Genomic DNA, 14,507 nt, shown 5'->3' with positions numbered 1-14,507 from the left:
TTTCGCACTTGGTTTACCTAAAGTTTAAAAAAAAGTTCAAATGTGTGTGAAATCTCATGGGACTTAACTGCTAAGGTCATCAGTCACTAAGCTTAGCCGGCCGGGGTGGCCAAGCGGTTCTAGGCGCTACAGTCTGGAACCGCGTGACCGCTACGGTCGCAGGTTCGAATCCTGCCTCTGGCATGGATGTGTGTGATGTCCTTTGGTTAGTTAGGTTTAAGTAGTTCTAAGTTCTAGGGGACTGAAGGCCTCAGAAGTTAAGCCCCATAGTGCTCAGAGCCATTTGAACCATTTTGAACCTACGCTTACACACTACTTAACCCAAATTATCCTAAGGACAAACACACACACCCATGTCCGAGGGAGGACTCGAATCTCCACCGGGACCAGCCGTACAGTCCATGACTTCAGCGCCTTAGACCGCTCGGCTAATCCCGCGCGGCACCTAAAGTTCCCATAGCTTTCGTGGCACGAGTGTTTTGAAGCGACCTCCCTCGCGGACGGAGAATTCTAGATGTAGATGACGTAGTGCTGACCTCCTTCGTAGGGAACTGCGCTATCCCCACAGCAGGTAGTGGACCTGCCGTATAGCCTGCCTGCTAGTGTTGCTACAGATGAAGGCCGAGCGCGCGCCGCGAGAGACTGACTTACCTGCGGCTGCGTGGCCGCGAGGTGTGGGCGCTGAGCACTACTGAGGCGATTAGCGAGGTCGCTTCCTCTGCGCTGTTGAGTTGGCAGACTCCGCCACTGTGCCACCACGGAGGCGTGGCTGCGCCGCTGCCAGAAGAAGCGGCCGGCGCGTCACAACGGTCGGGAACGGCCAGGCAGACATTAGCTAGGCTGCAGTTGGACCACACACTCGTACGTCGATGTATCAAAACACTCGATGTATGGTAACGATGCATCGAATTGAAACTGTGAACTCTTAACTTTTCGATATATTCGGTGAATGGATATTTCATATTTTATTCGATGCATCGACAGCGATCCTACTTTTGTAGTTGTTTTGTCGTTTTAACTTACACTACTGGTCATTAAGATTGCTACACCACGAAGATGACGTGCAACAGACGCGAAATTTAACCGACAGGAAGAAGATACTGTGATATGCAAATGATTAGCTTTTCAGAGCATTCACACGAGGTTGGCGCCGGTGGCGACACCTACAACGTGCTGACATGAGGAAAGTTTCCAATTGATTTCTCATACACAAACAGCAGTTGACCGGCGTTGCCTGTTGAAACGTTGCTGAGATGCCTCGTGTAAGGAGGAGAAATGCGTACCATCACGTTTCCGACTTTGATAAAGATCGGATTGTAGCCTGTCGCGATTGCGGTTTATCGTATCGCGACATTGCTGCTCACGTTGGTCGAGATCCAATGACTGTTAGCAGAATATGGATTCGGTGGGTTCTGGAGGGTATTACGGAACGCCGTGCTGGATCCTAACGGCCTCGTATCACTAGCAGTCGAGATGACAGGCATCTTATCCGCATGGCTGTAACGGATCGTGCAGCCACGTCTCGATCCCTGAGTCAACAGATGGGGACGTTTGCAAGACAACAACCATCTGCACGAATAGTTCGACGACGTTTGCAGCAGCATGGACTATCAGCTCGGAGACCGTGGCTGCGGTTACCCTTGACGGTGCATCACAGACAGGAGCGCCTGCGATGGTGTACTCAAACGACGAACCTGGGTGCACGAATCGCAAAACGTCATTATTTCGGATGAATTCAGATTCTGTTTACATCATCATGATGGTCGGATCCGTGTTTGGTGACATCGCGGTGAACGGACATTGGAATCGTGTATTCGTCATCGTCATACTGGCCCATCACCCGGCATAATGGCATGGGTGCCATTGGTTACACGTCTCGGTCACCTCCTGTTCGCATTGATGGCACTCTGAACAGTGGATGTTACATTTCAGATGTGTTACGATCCGTGGCTCTACCCTTCATTCGATCCCTGCGAAACCCTACATTTCAGCAGGATAATGCACGACCGCATGTTGCAGGTCCTTACGGGCCTTTCTGGATACAGAAAATGTTCGACTGCTGCCCTAGCCAACACATTCTCCAGATCTCTCACCAACTGAAAACGTCTGGTGAACGGTGGCCGAGCAACTGGCTCCTCACAATACGCCACTCACTGCTCTTGATGAACTGTGGTATCGTGTTGAAGCTTGCAGCATGGGCAGCTGTACCTGTACACGCCATCCAAGCTCTGTTTGACTCAATGCCCAAACGTATCAAGGCCGTTATTACGGCCAGAGGTGGTTGTTCTGGGTAATGATTTCTCAGGATCTATGCACCCAAATTGCGTGAAAATGTAATCACATGTTAGTTTTCGTATAATATATTTGTTCAATGAATACCTGTTTATCATCTGCATTTCTTCTTGGTGTAGCAATTTTAATGGCCAGTAGTGTAAATCTTTTTCGTCGCCTGACAGAACGCGACAAATTAGCTACCGTCCCAAATCCGCATGCGTCAAGCCGAAGACAAAGCAAAACTCATAACTGAGAAGTATGTATTATTGCTGAATTTTGTTACTATCTTCACCTATTTCCGATTCTGTCAGCTTGTTCACAAGTGCAAATTGTTTTGAAATCCGTAAGTGGCCATTTCATTATTTAATTATAAGTAATTCTGTTTGAAAATTTGAATTACGTGCACTCTGTTTATCGTAAACTTAACACAGATGTAAACGTTACAATATATATCTTTCTGCATTACCTGTTAAGTGGTTAGGTCCAACTTTTCGCATAACTCCGAGGCTTCAATGAAGGGCTTATTTCAATAGTGGTACAAGTCCATTTTTGTTCATATTGAGATACAGAGTCCTCAAGTTAAATAAGCGCTGAAAAATCTGCAGTTAAGGTACTAGAAATATTCAATCATATGGCTTCTTGCTAGAGATGAACCTTTCCTTCTGTTTGTTTGGCTCATTAATTTCACAAGCATTATAGACAGAAAAGTGGAGGCAATGGACTTGTACCACTATTGAAATAAGCCCTTCAAATAACCACGCTCGATCGTGTCCAGTCATAAGCGATAATAGCAAATTGAAAAATTAAATTGAATTACGCGGAATGTAATTCAAACGAGTGAGCTAAGTGTGGGGGAAGAAGCATGTTAGTGATATATCAACGACGACATAAAAAGAATTATGGACACTAAAGGCATTACTTTTAGCCAGTGGTCTGAAATATTTCAACCCTTCCGTACCTGAAACCTAAGACTTCCAACAGAGTTTCATGGATTAATTTTCGAAGCTTCGGTGTTCCTTGGTAGGGCTGTAACTATGACGATGTAGCTCACAGCTTAGGATTGTTTAATAATTGGATTTTTGTTATAAATGTCTTTGCAAATTATAATACAATGTTTTGGACATTAGGAGAGAACAGATTTTTCGGTTTCACGCTTATCTAAACCATGTCAATATTCAGTTATATATATAAAAAAATGGTTCAAATGGCTCTGAGCACTATGGGACTTAACATCTATGGTCATCAGTCCCCTAGAACTTAGAACTACTTAAACCTAACTAACCTAAGGACATCACACAACACCCAGTCATCACGAGGCAGAGAAAATCCCTGACCCCGCCGGGAATCGTACCCGGGAACCCGGGCGTGGGAAGCGAGAACGCTACCGCACGACCACGAGCTGCGGGCAGTTACATATACTTTTATATATTTATATCATCATAAAATCGGTGCTCGATGCGATATATTGCATTGAAAAAAACATCGATGTATATTTTTAATAGCCATTCCTAAGTAAAGTCATGGAGTTCGACACTGAAAGTCCCCTCTCACACTAAGGGCTATGTATCCAGACGCAGTGAGCTAAAGAGATTTTTCTGTTCTTCCATATACATTTCATTTCAATAGTTTGAAATCACGACTTCTTAAATTGATGTTACGAAAAAATTAACTGTCAGTGCCTGTCTATTTTGTACTGGAATTATTACTTTCTTCTTGAAATACGTGGGCATTTGGCTGTCTCCTACCATACCAACTTGAATACGTTCTCCAAAGGATATCAATAAATCCGAGGGAATCTCCTCTGCTCCAGGTGCATTGTTTCGACTTAAGTCTTTCAGTGGTCTGTCATGTTCTTTTCTCAGAGTGACATCTCCCATCTCACCTACATCTGCTTCTCTTCTCTTTGCATAATATTGTATTGACGTTCGTTTTCTCTGTACAGCCTTTCTACATATTCCTTACCCCTTGCAGAGTTTCCACCATTGCTTAATATTGGCTTGCATTTGAGCTGTTAATATTCGGACAGGTGCTTCTCTTCTCTCATTAATTTTCCTGTATTCATGCATGCTTCTACAGTTTTGTATTTCTGCACCTGTAATTCCTGCATTACCATTTTGCAATTTCTGTAAGTGTCATTTCTAGACATCTATATTCACTTTTTCCCGGTTCATTCGCTCCATTTATGTGTTTTGTCCTTTCGTCAGTAAAATTCGTTACACATTAATTGCTACTGGGTACTGTCTCTTTGCCTATTTGATCCTCCGTTGTCATCAATATTTCACCTCTCAGGGCTATCCATTCATCTTCTACTGTATTCCTTTTCCTTGTTTCAGTCAATCGTTGCCTAATGCTGTGTTCGTGATTTTCAGCAACCTCTAGTTCATATAATTTATTCAGCTCCCATTTATTTAATTCCTTTCCTTTATGCTGTATTTTCAGTTTAGTCTGTAGTTCACAGCAAATAAATTATGGCCAGAGTTCACATCTACACCTGGAAATGTTTTGCGGTTTGTAATTTGGTTTAGAAATATGTTATTACTATTAAACAATCTATCTGAAAATTTCCACTTATACAACTTCCTTTCAAGATTCTTAAAGCATGTGTCAGCTGTTATTAAATTGTGCTCTGTGCACATTCGTGTGCTCGCAAAGGGATAGACAAGGATGTGGACGGAGACCAGTGGCGTCCTTTTTGGAAGTATTATCCTAGTATTTAACTTAATCAGTTTAGCGATTTCACAGAAAATCCATATCATCATGACATGTGGGGTATTTGGTCGCCCCCATAGGCGGACGCAGTGGTGGCTTCTGTTAACCAACCCTGTATCCTGCACTCGTAGGCACTGACCATGCCATATGGTGAAACTTAAGTGCCGAACATGTCAGTATTATTAATGACCGTTTAAGGCTTGAAGGCGAAATTAACGGAGGACAAAGACTATGCTAATGTATTGCAATGGTACCGACTTGCATCAATACATGAACTTTGAGACAATTTAAGATAGATGTTGTGAGGCGTTGTACGAAGGCGTAAAGTGGTCAGATGACTCCAGAAAGTTACCATAGGCCAGTTACTTGCGTAGCTTTGGTTAGCGGCATTTAAATGCACTTAGGACGGTCGAACGGCTACTCGTTCTCGAGAACACTGCTGATGATAATGACCGACCGCTTTGTCAGCAACAGTGTTTGTCACGCCTATCAAATTCTTGATGCACTGTGGCGTCAAACCTAGAATAAATATGCTTCATCATTAAATAGATCACAAACAGAATACACTGTCTTACTGTACTACTAGGAATCTACCGTTATTAAGTTATACTTGCCACAATGGCCAGGTAGGACACCACTACTGTCTCTCGTTATGTGATGAAAAGAACCAAATTTAATTTTTATCTCGAATTACTTGTTTCGGACGCGATGCACATCTTCATTATCTTGCAACGATTCTAAACGTACATGCAATGTTCACTGGAGTTAGCAAATTGAAGCACATTACATAATTTTAGTCTTTCGAACTATTATCACCATTCGACCTGAAACGAACACAACAGATAAAACGTTTCACATCAGGAATGGCATCCCTCTATGTCATCAATAAATGGTTATACGGGGCGACAATTATTGATCTACACGAAAAAAGCGTAAATTAGTTATAAACTATGGCGTGGTTACATTTTGTTCAACATGTAAAAGTCACTACAGATATTCGGATTTAGGTTATGACATGTTCGACATTACTGCCATCATCATCGTTGATGTGGTGGGGACGAAGAGCGAAACTGTGCATAAACCGCTGAAGTTCCGGAATATCGATGCTGTCGATTGGCGTTATTGCTGTACACCTTGTCTTTCATGTAGCCCCACAAAAAGGAGTCGCATGTGTTCATAGCCAGAGAATATGGCGGCCAGTCGAGGCCCATGTCAGTGGCCTCTGGGTAAACCAGAGCCAGAATGCGGTACCCAAAGTGCTCCTCTTGGACATGAAATACTCTCCTCCTTAGATGGCGTCGAGCTCCGTTTTGCATGAATCACATCTCGTCGAAATCAGTGTCACTTTGGATAATGGGGATGAAATCATCCTCCAAAACCTTGACGTACTGTTCGACAGTCACCGTGCCATCAAGGAATATCGCAATGATTATTCCGTGCGGGATTAGCCGAGCAGTCTAAGGCGCTGCAGTCATGGACTGTGCGGCTGGTCCCGGCGGAGGTTCGAGACCTTCCTCGGGCATGGGTGTGTGTGTTTGACCTTAGGATAATTTAGGTTAAGTAGTGCGTAAGCTTAGGGACTGATGACCTTAGCAAAGTCCCATAAGATTTCACATACATTTGAACATTTTTGAACTGGACATTGCATACCACGCAGTCAACCGTTGAGAGTGAAGAGACTTCCCGATCGCAAAGTGCGGATTCTCAGCCCCTCTAATGTGCCAATTTTGCTTATTAACGAACCCATACAAATGAAAGTGGGCTTCGTCGCTAAACCAAACAATATTCACAAGTCCTGTTCGTCAATTCTGTGGACATTAGCGTTGGCGCATCGGAACCGCTGTTCCATGGTCCTAGGGTTTAATGGCTGAAGAGTTTGAATTTTGAATGGGAAGAGATGCACGACTCCAACAACAATTTGTCGCAATGTTTCTCGGTTTATTTCCACGTGCTGTGCAGCTCGTCTGATCGATTTCCTGGGGTTGGTTTCAAACACAGCGCGTGCCTTCTCGATGTTTTCAGGCGGTTTCACCCTTTTTGAACGACCGGAGTTGCCTACAGTGTCATCACGAACACTACCCGCTCTCTCAAACTTGCGAAGCAAATTCTTGATTGTTAGCACACTTTGACCGGTTGCCTTCAGCTTCACACGGTTGCAAACTTCCCTTCAGTCGCAATCGGGCTGTTATTGCTTGCATAGTAGGCCTTCACAAGCGCTATACGCTCAGGCACGCTGTACCGTGACATATTCACGTTCAAATGACCGACAACAACAAGGTGCGTGCGCAAGCGCATACTAATTCCCATGTCCCACGACCAACCATACAGTCTGAGCATGCTAACGCAAACCGTTGAAAGTTATGACGATTTTATTTCATATAGTTCAATAATTGTCACCCCGTAACTTCTAATTGATCGCTTAACTTTTCACAGAATTTTTATGAAGCGTTGTTTATGGTCTAAAACTTCAGCTTGCTCGTGTTATTAATTATACAGTGTGGAGAACAATGCTGGAAAAGAAGTTTTGACTGCAGCGTGCACTAATCACAAAGCAAACGGCACTTCTTTTACAGTAAATTTGTACCACATGAATATAACTGTCTCATCTTAATGCTGACATTTTCTGTGGTACGAAAGATGTTTCAACTTTCGTAAAGCTTAACGCACTGGCATGACGTTACTCCTTAATCCGGCGCCACTTGTATCCTTGGAGAGTGGCCTAAACTTAAATTTCCGGGTGGTGGAGTATTCAACAATGCCACGTAAGTCCATAAAGTCAAATGTATTTCTACTCAGTGACTTCTTGCTAGATCTATAAAAGAGATACCACTGAATTCGTCTCATGAGATCTTCTATTCTGGCGGCAAAAATAGCGTAGTTCTATTCAAAATCGAAGTTGATACCTGTTCTCGTTTATTAGCGAATTTGCGAGAGCGCACTGCTGTTTGTTTCATGAGCCTCTGGTCACTATTCGCGTGGCTGAAACCAATGTAACATCCACGTGATAAATTTTTGGCTACAGTGCGACGAGAGGAAATTATGCCTCTAACAGTTATAAACATTATGTATTCGACGTATGAAAAAACAGTGAAAACTTATAAATATTATTTATTTATATAATATTCTATGATGTAATTAGACTGTGTATCATACAAAGACAATGATAATTGTAAACTCCTTTTATGATCTGCGTTTGTCTTCCTTTGTTTTTACCTGTCGTTGGTTGGCTTTTGTAAGTTGCGGACGCATATCAAACTGAGGTCTGTTAAGAAATTGTAATTATTTGTTAATTATTACTTGAAAATAGAGTTCATTATTATTATAAATATGAGTGAATAATTATTTGTAACTTTAATTCCTCTCTCAGTAAGCATTATCTGCGTTAATTATTTCTTTCCGCTGCAAGGAGTGCAGCCATTGATGATAGCTATTTGTATCGCGTTTTTGTCTGTGTTTTCCTTAGAAACAAATCAAATGTTTGCTTGATGAGGTCTAAATAGTGCACAATATGAAAGTATAGTTTATAGAATTTAATAATCATTTCAAATACTTACTTATTTGGTCTAACAATAGAAAGTCTCTATTAATTGTCTGCCGCCATCTTAACAATTATCTCAGCGGCAAATTCAAATTACACAACTCTGCAGACATAAATGCCGAACGTAATACAAATGTGTAAAAATAAATGTGCACCGGTGGTTCCGAACTCATTTTAATGAAAATGATTCGAATCAGATTGGTTCTTTAAAAATAGTGCTCATAGCACGATCGTTATAGCAAACTTTTCTAGCTGATGTATGGAGCCGAAATTAATTACGCACGAGTTGCGAAGAATATTGTTTCAGGTAACATACGTCAGTGTTGTGCGCGGCTGATATTCGGTGGTTTCAATGATCATTTTGCTGAAGATAACTGTTTCCATCATAATCCATAGTTGTATAGAATCTGTTGTGTGAACTGTGATTTAGTGACACTTACACAACTTGCAGACAACACTTCAACACGACGTTAACCTGGAGTTCTTTAGCAACTTGATCAAATCTTTAGCCGGGAGAAAAATTATTTAGTAATTACTCAGTGTAATAAAATAAGATTATCATTTTCATTTACAAATTAGTTAAATACCAAACCACCGAATAACACAGCGAACGCCACACCAAATTACAGATGCCTTTAACGGGTAAAAAGTAGTTAGAAATGAAAAGCTAGGCGCCTCGTCCTGTTCACAAATCTATCATGAGAAACAGTGACATACGCGAGCGTCTAAAAAAAAAGTCACATTAACAGCGCAATTAAAAACTGTTTAGAAACATTGCACTGGTGCGTAAAGTTATACAATTTCTAAAATAATCCACCTTTAATGAAGTCAGGATATAAAACATAGTTAATATAATACACGGAGACATTAATATTACACGAGTCTGTACAACAGTGGATAAACATAGTTAAACAATTGCCTAAGATAAAGGCACAGCGTATATTTGCAATCTAGTAACATCGAACAATTACAGTGTTGTTTTCTGTAAGAAGGTACAAAACTAAATTGTGTCGCTAGCAGCGCTGATGTTCTATAGTTAAGAGTGGTTCAATACTTACAGTGGAAAGTTTCATGCACTTGTGCCTCTGAGAACTGGCGCTGAAATATTGTAACTGCGCCGTCTGCTATACACAGCAGAAGCACCTGCAAATAAACGGCGAATGTTATTCACGGTCTGATTCGCTGAACAATTCTAAAATTTTAGTGCAGTTCAACATCGTGTCTGTCAGATATACTCAGGTCTTACAGCCATACAGAAAGTCGTGCAGAAAGAAAAACCCGACGCGAGATCAGGGAAGGGGTTATTGCAGCTAGTAACAGCAAACACTCAGCGAAAGGTCACAAATGCACCGTTGCCGTGTTACAACCACAAAATCACAAGTAATCAGTAACGATAGCGCGAAAATGTGTGCTTTTAACCTAACAGTCCCCAACGAATACATGTTATGCCAGAGAGTGCAATTACTGATCACATTAGCCCAAGCTAATTTTTTCAGCTGAACTCTCGAAGTCCTCAAAAGTTGTTGTTTTGTCAAAAACTGACATTTTGAGCCTCTGGCGGTGTACAAAATACGGGTTGATGCTTGCAGAGAAGTACGGTTTCGGATGACGTGTCATGTCTACCACAGAATTTAAACATGTGTTTTCGCCAATTATCGAGAGTAGACTGAAGTCACGAACCAACTACAGTTATATGACTGCGGTACCTATTTGAAATGAGATTCAAGTTTCCTTTGAAGTCTTCAGCAACTGTATCATCTGAGTCGGGGATCAGTAAAAGGAACCAATTATTGATTCATTCTAGTTGTTAAGTATAACCTCTAACTATACTAACTCTCAGGAACTATCTACTTCAATTTCACTATAGCGTAAACTGCTTCTGACGGCAATAAATACTCCACCATCAACTGTACTTTATCCTTCCGGAATATGGTTTGGTCCTCGGTAAAAATTTCGACTGAACTTATTTTCGATTTTAGTCAGCTTTCCATACCTATAACGATTTGAGATTCAATGCTTTCTATTAACGCTTGGTGCTACGGTTATTTAGCAATGCTGCGACAGTTTACAGCTACAATATTTATTGTTCTTATGTCTACCCTCTTCCTGTTTTCGTCCCGCACCCTTTGAAACTGAAGCCCTTTCTGCAAATTCTCGAGACCATGTAACCTAAAACCTTTTTGTTACACATTATGATATGAATGGCTACTTATGTAATGCAGCATTTTCTTTACCGTGGGATTTGGTCTTTTTACAATCTTTCCTTCTGACAGAAGTTTTTTTTTTTACTTCATTGTTTAAATAAGCGACGTTCTGTTCAAAATCGACTATTCATGGTGTGTCAGGAGCGGCGCGGACTTAAGCAACTAAAGCATTTTCACTTTAATAAATTGTTTACATCTTCTGAAATCGTTATGAGGCAAATTACAGTTAAATAGTTCCGCACATCATATTTTGGTTGTAGAGCACCAGCACCCCAAGGAATTTTCGTCATATGAGGGAATAAAATTAATGTAAACTGCAAGATAAATGTATCTTAAAGTGAACAAGCCATCTGGTGATAAACCTGTCGGTTCGAAACCGGCAGCTCGCGCTATTTATGTAAATAAATACGATTACGAAAAGTGTCCTCTGCAAAACTCAGGCAGTGTTTTTAAAATGTTACCAGTTTTTCTGTGGCCTTTACTGAGTAAAGCTTTTAAATCAACTACTCTATAATTAATCTAATTTCATTGATTTTTTAAATAAACTTATCTATAGCTTGACAGTAAAACGGTCAACATTAGGTATTGTAAAGTGCAACACTTTTAATAATAAGATCTAAAGGCTAAGTGTATTAACTTGAGCTAATTTTCGGAAAGCAGGAATGAATTATTACGATAGATCAGTAATTGTAATTACTGATGGAAAAGCAATCGAAAATTAAATTTTAAACAATTTTGTTTCCTCAAAATATCATTTACTCTTTACAGTTAATGCTACGAAGTTGTCATCTGGCACGGTGTCTAAAATTCTTGAGGTCAAGACTGTCGATCTCCGCTCACTGGTCGATAATTGGGTATGTTTTGTGGCCGTGATTAAAAAACGGCACATTTCAGATTTATTGTTACCTGGAAAATTACGCTCTATTTGATGTCCCATACACACTGACACGAGTTTTTCTCCACGTAGAAATGAAGTTGTAGATTATGAAAAAGTGATACAAGATACACTTCCCATTACGTACTTAAATTTACTTATATGCGAGGTCTTACACTAGCGAAAACGGCCAGATCGTTGAATCATTACTCGACTAACCCATCGACCAATCTGATTTACAGCCTCGGTTCCACGAAAGACAATTGTTTCAGTCGCCTCGGTTCCACGAAAGACAATTGTTTCAGTCCTTACGCAAAACTACTTGCACACAAGAAACTGTGTTGATGTCGGGGAACAAACCGATGGAAAAATCATAGCACGTTTGGCTCTGTGACTGAAGGTCTCGATGCGACACAGTCCACCGGACGCTCTGTGACGTCATGCCATGCGCCGGCAGTGTAACCGTGCCAACATAGTGTGCCAACATCTAAAACGCCTTTCTTTCTTTTGTCATCGGCCTGGTTTTGGGCGGTTCGCAACGACTTCTTCCCCAGACCCGCCCTCTTCCTTTCAGAGACACAGTTGTACAGGGTTCCCAGAAGGAATCGTAAATGTTCAGGGATAAGACAGGAACTATCATCTGAAGCAAAAAACGTTTTATAAACATATACCCTATTCTGAATGGTTTTCGAGATAGAACACTTTTAATGTACATCGTCATTTATTTTCCATATTATTCAGTGCACTGTCAGGTACACATAAGCACATCAGCTACTAAATATTGCCGGCCGCGGTGGTCTAGCGGTTCAGGCGCTCAGCCCGGAACCGCGCGACTGCTACGGTCGCAGGTTCGAATCCTGCCTCGGGCATGGATGTGTGTGATGTCCTTAGGTTAGTTAGGTTTAAGTACTTCTAAGTTCTAGGGGACTGATGACCACAGATGATAAGTCCCATAGTGCTCAGAGCCATTTGAACCATTTTTACTAAATATTACAACATGCGTCTTACAAAGTATTGGCGAATGATCGACTTCGGTTTATTGGGAGAATTTTACTGCAGAGTAGTTCTCCTGTAAAGGAGACCGCATGTATGACACTGGTGCGATCTATTCTTAAGTACTGTTCGAGTGTTTGCGATCCGTACCGCGTCGGAATGAAGAAAGACACCGAGCAATTCAGAGACGGGCTCCTAGATTTTTTACCGGTAGGTTCGAACAACACATAACTGTTACGGAGATGCTTCGGGAACTGGAATGGGAACCCCTGGAGGGAAGGCGACGTTCTTTTCGAGAAACACTACTGAGAAAATTTAGAGAACCGGCATTTGAAGCTGATTGCCAAACGATTCTACTGCCGCCAACGTCCACTGCGCGTAAGGACCACGAACATAGGATACGAGAACTTAGGGCTCATATGGAGGCATGTAGACAGTTGTTTTTCCCTCGTTCTATTTGCGAATGGAACATGGTGCAGGGTACCCTCCACCACGCACCGTGGTTCAAATCGCTCTGCGCACTATGGGACTTAACTTCTGAGGTCATCAGCCCCCTAGAACTTCGAACTACTTAAACCTAACTAACCTAAGGACATCACACACATCCATGCCCGAGGCAGGATTCGAACCTGCGACCGTAGCGGTCGCGCGTTCCAGACTGTAGCGCCTAGAACCGCTCGGCCACCACGACCGGCTCCACGCACCGTGGGTTTGTTGGGGAGTACCTACAGTTAAGCGCCAAAAGATAAAAAAGAAAAAAAAAACTTGTATAGGCATACGTATTCAAATACAGAGATATGTAAACAGGCAGAATACGGCGCTGCGGTCAACAACACCTATATAAGACAGCAAGTGTCTGGCAGAGTTGTTAGACCGGTTACTGCTGCTGCAATGGCAGGCTATCAAGATTTAAGTGAGTTTGAACGTGGTGTTATAGTCGGCGCACGAACGAAGGAACACAGCGTCTAAAGTTTCAAACGTCTGTGAATTCCTAACGGACCAAACTGCTGAAGTCATCGGTTCCTAGACTTACACACTACTTAAACTAACTTAGGCAAAGAACAACACACACTCCCGAGGGAGGACTCGAACCGCCGCCAAATCCGTGACACGGCGCCTTAAACCGGGCGGCCACTCAGCGCGGCACAGCATCTCCGAGACAGCGGTGAAGTGGGGATTTTCCCGTGCGACCATTTCACGAGTGTAACGTGAATATCAGGAATCTGGTAATACATCAAACCTCCGACATCATTACGTCCGGAAAAAGATCCTACAAGAACGGGGCCAACGACGACTGAAGAAAATCGTTCAACGTGAAGAAGTGTAATCCTTCCGCAAATTACGGCAGATTCCAGTGCTGGAACATCTACGAGTGCCAGTGTTCGAAACATTCAACGAAACATTATCGATATGACCTTTCGGAGCTGAAGGTCCACTCGTTTACCCTTGATGAGTGCACGACAAAGTTGTTCAAATGGCTCTGAGCACTATGGGACTTAACAAAAAAATGGCTCTGAGCACTATGGGACTCAACTACTGCGGTCATTAGTCCCCTAGAACTTTGAACTACCTAATCCCAACTAACCTAAGGACATCACACACATCCATGCCCGAGGCAGGATTCGAACCTGCGACCGTAGCGGTCACAGAATTGTTCAAATGGCTCTAAGCACTATGGGACTTATCATCTGAGGTCATCAGTCTCTTAAACTTAGAACTACTTAAACCTAACTAACCTAAGGACATCACACCCAACCATATCTGAGGCAGGATTCGAACCTGCGACCGTAGCAGCAGCGCGGTTACGGACTGAAGCGCCCTCACCTGGACCCGCCAACACCAACACTGGACTGGAAATATGTTTGCCTGGTCGGACGAGTCTCGTTTCAAATTGTATGAAGCGGATGGACGCGTA

The 14,507-nt window shown here is 42.3% G+C and overlaps 1 protein-coding gene across 5 annotated transcripts in view; it reads right to left on the bottom strand.

The window, feature by feature from the left end:
• LOC126481181 (Na(+)/H(+) exchanger beta-like) overlaps positions 1-14,507 on the bottom strand; it is a 1,115,178-nt gene that overhangs the window by 510,667 nt on the left and 590,004 nt on the right. For 3 of the 5 annotated variants that reach the window (XM_050104755.1, XM_050104760.1, XM_050104756.1), the window contains one exon: positions 9,580-9,664. The exons of 1 other annotated variant lie outside the window; for it this stretch is intronic. The gene's annotated coding sequence lies outside the window, so the exon portion shown is untranslated. Of the gene's footprint in view, positions 1-651; positions 682-9,579; positions 9,665-14,507 lie in introns of those variants that run through there. One more of the 5 variants, XM_050104757.1, reaches the window with a different exon arrangement.

The sequence above is a fragment of the Schistocerca serialis genome, chromosome 5 (genome assembly GCF_023864345.2).
Source record: "Schistocerca serialis cubense isolate TAMUIC-IGC-003099 chromosome 5, iqSchSeri2.2, whole genome shotgun sequence".
In the NCBI taxonomy this organism is placed as follows: Eukaryota; Metazoa; Arthropoda; class Insecta; order Orthoptera; family Acrididae; genus Schistocerca; species Schistocerca serialis.
Note: the sequence above shows the minus strand (reverse complement) of the source record. Positions and strands in the feature narration are given on the sequence as shown.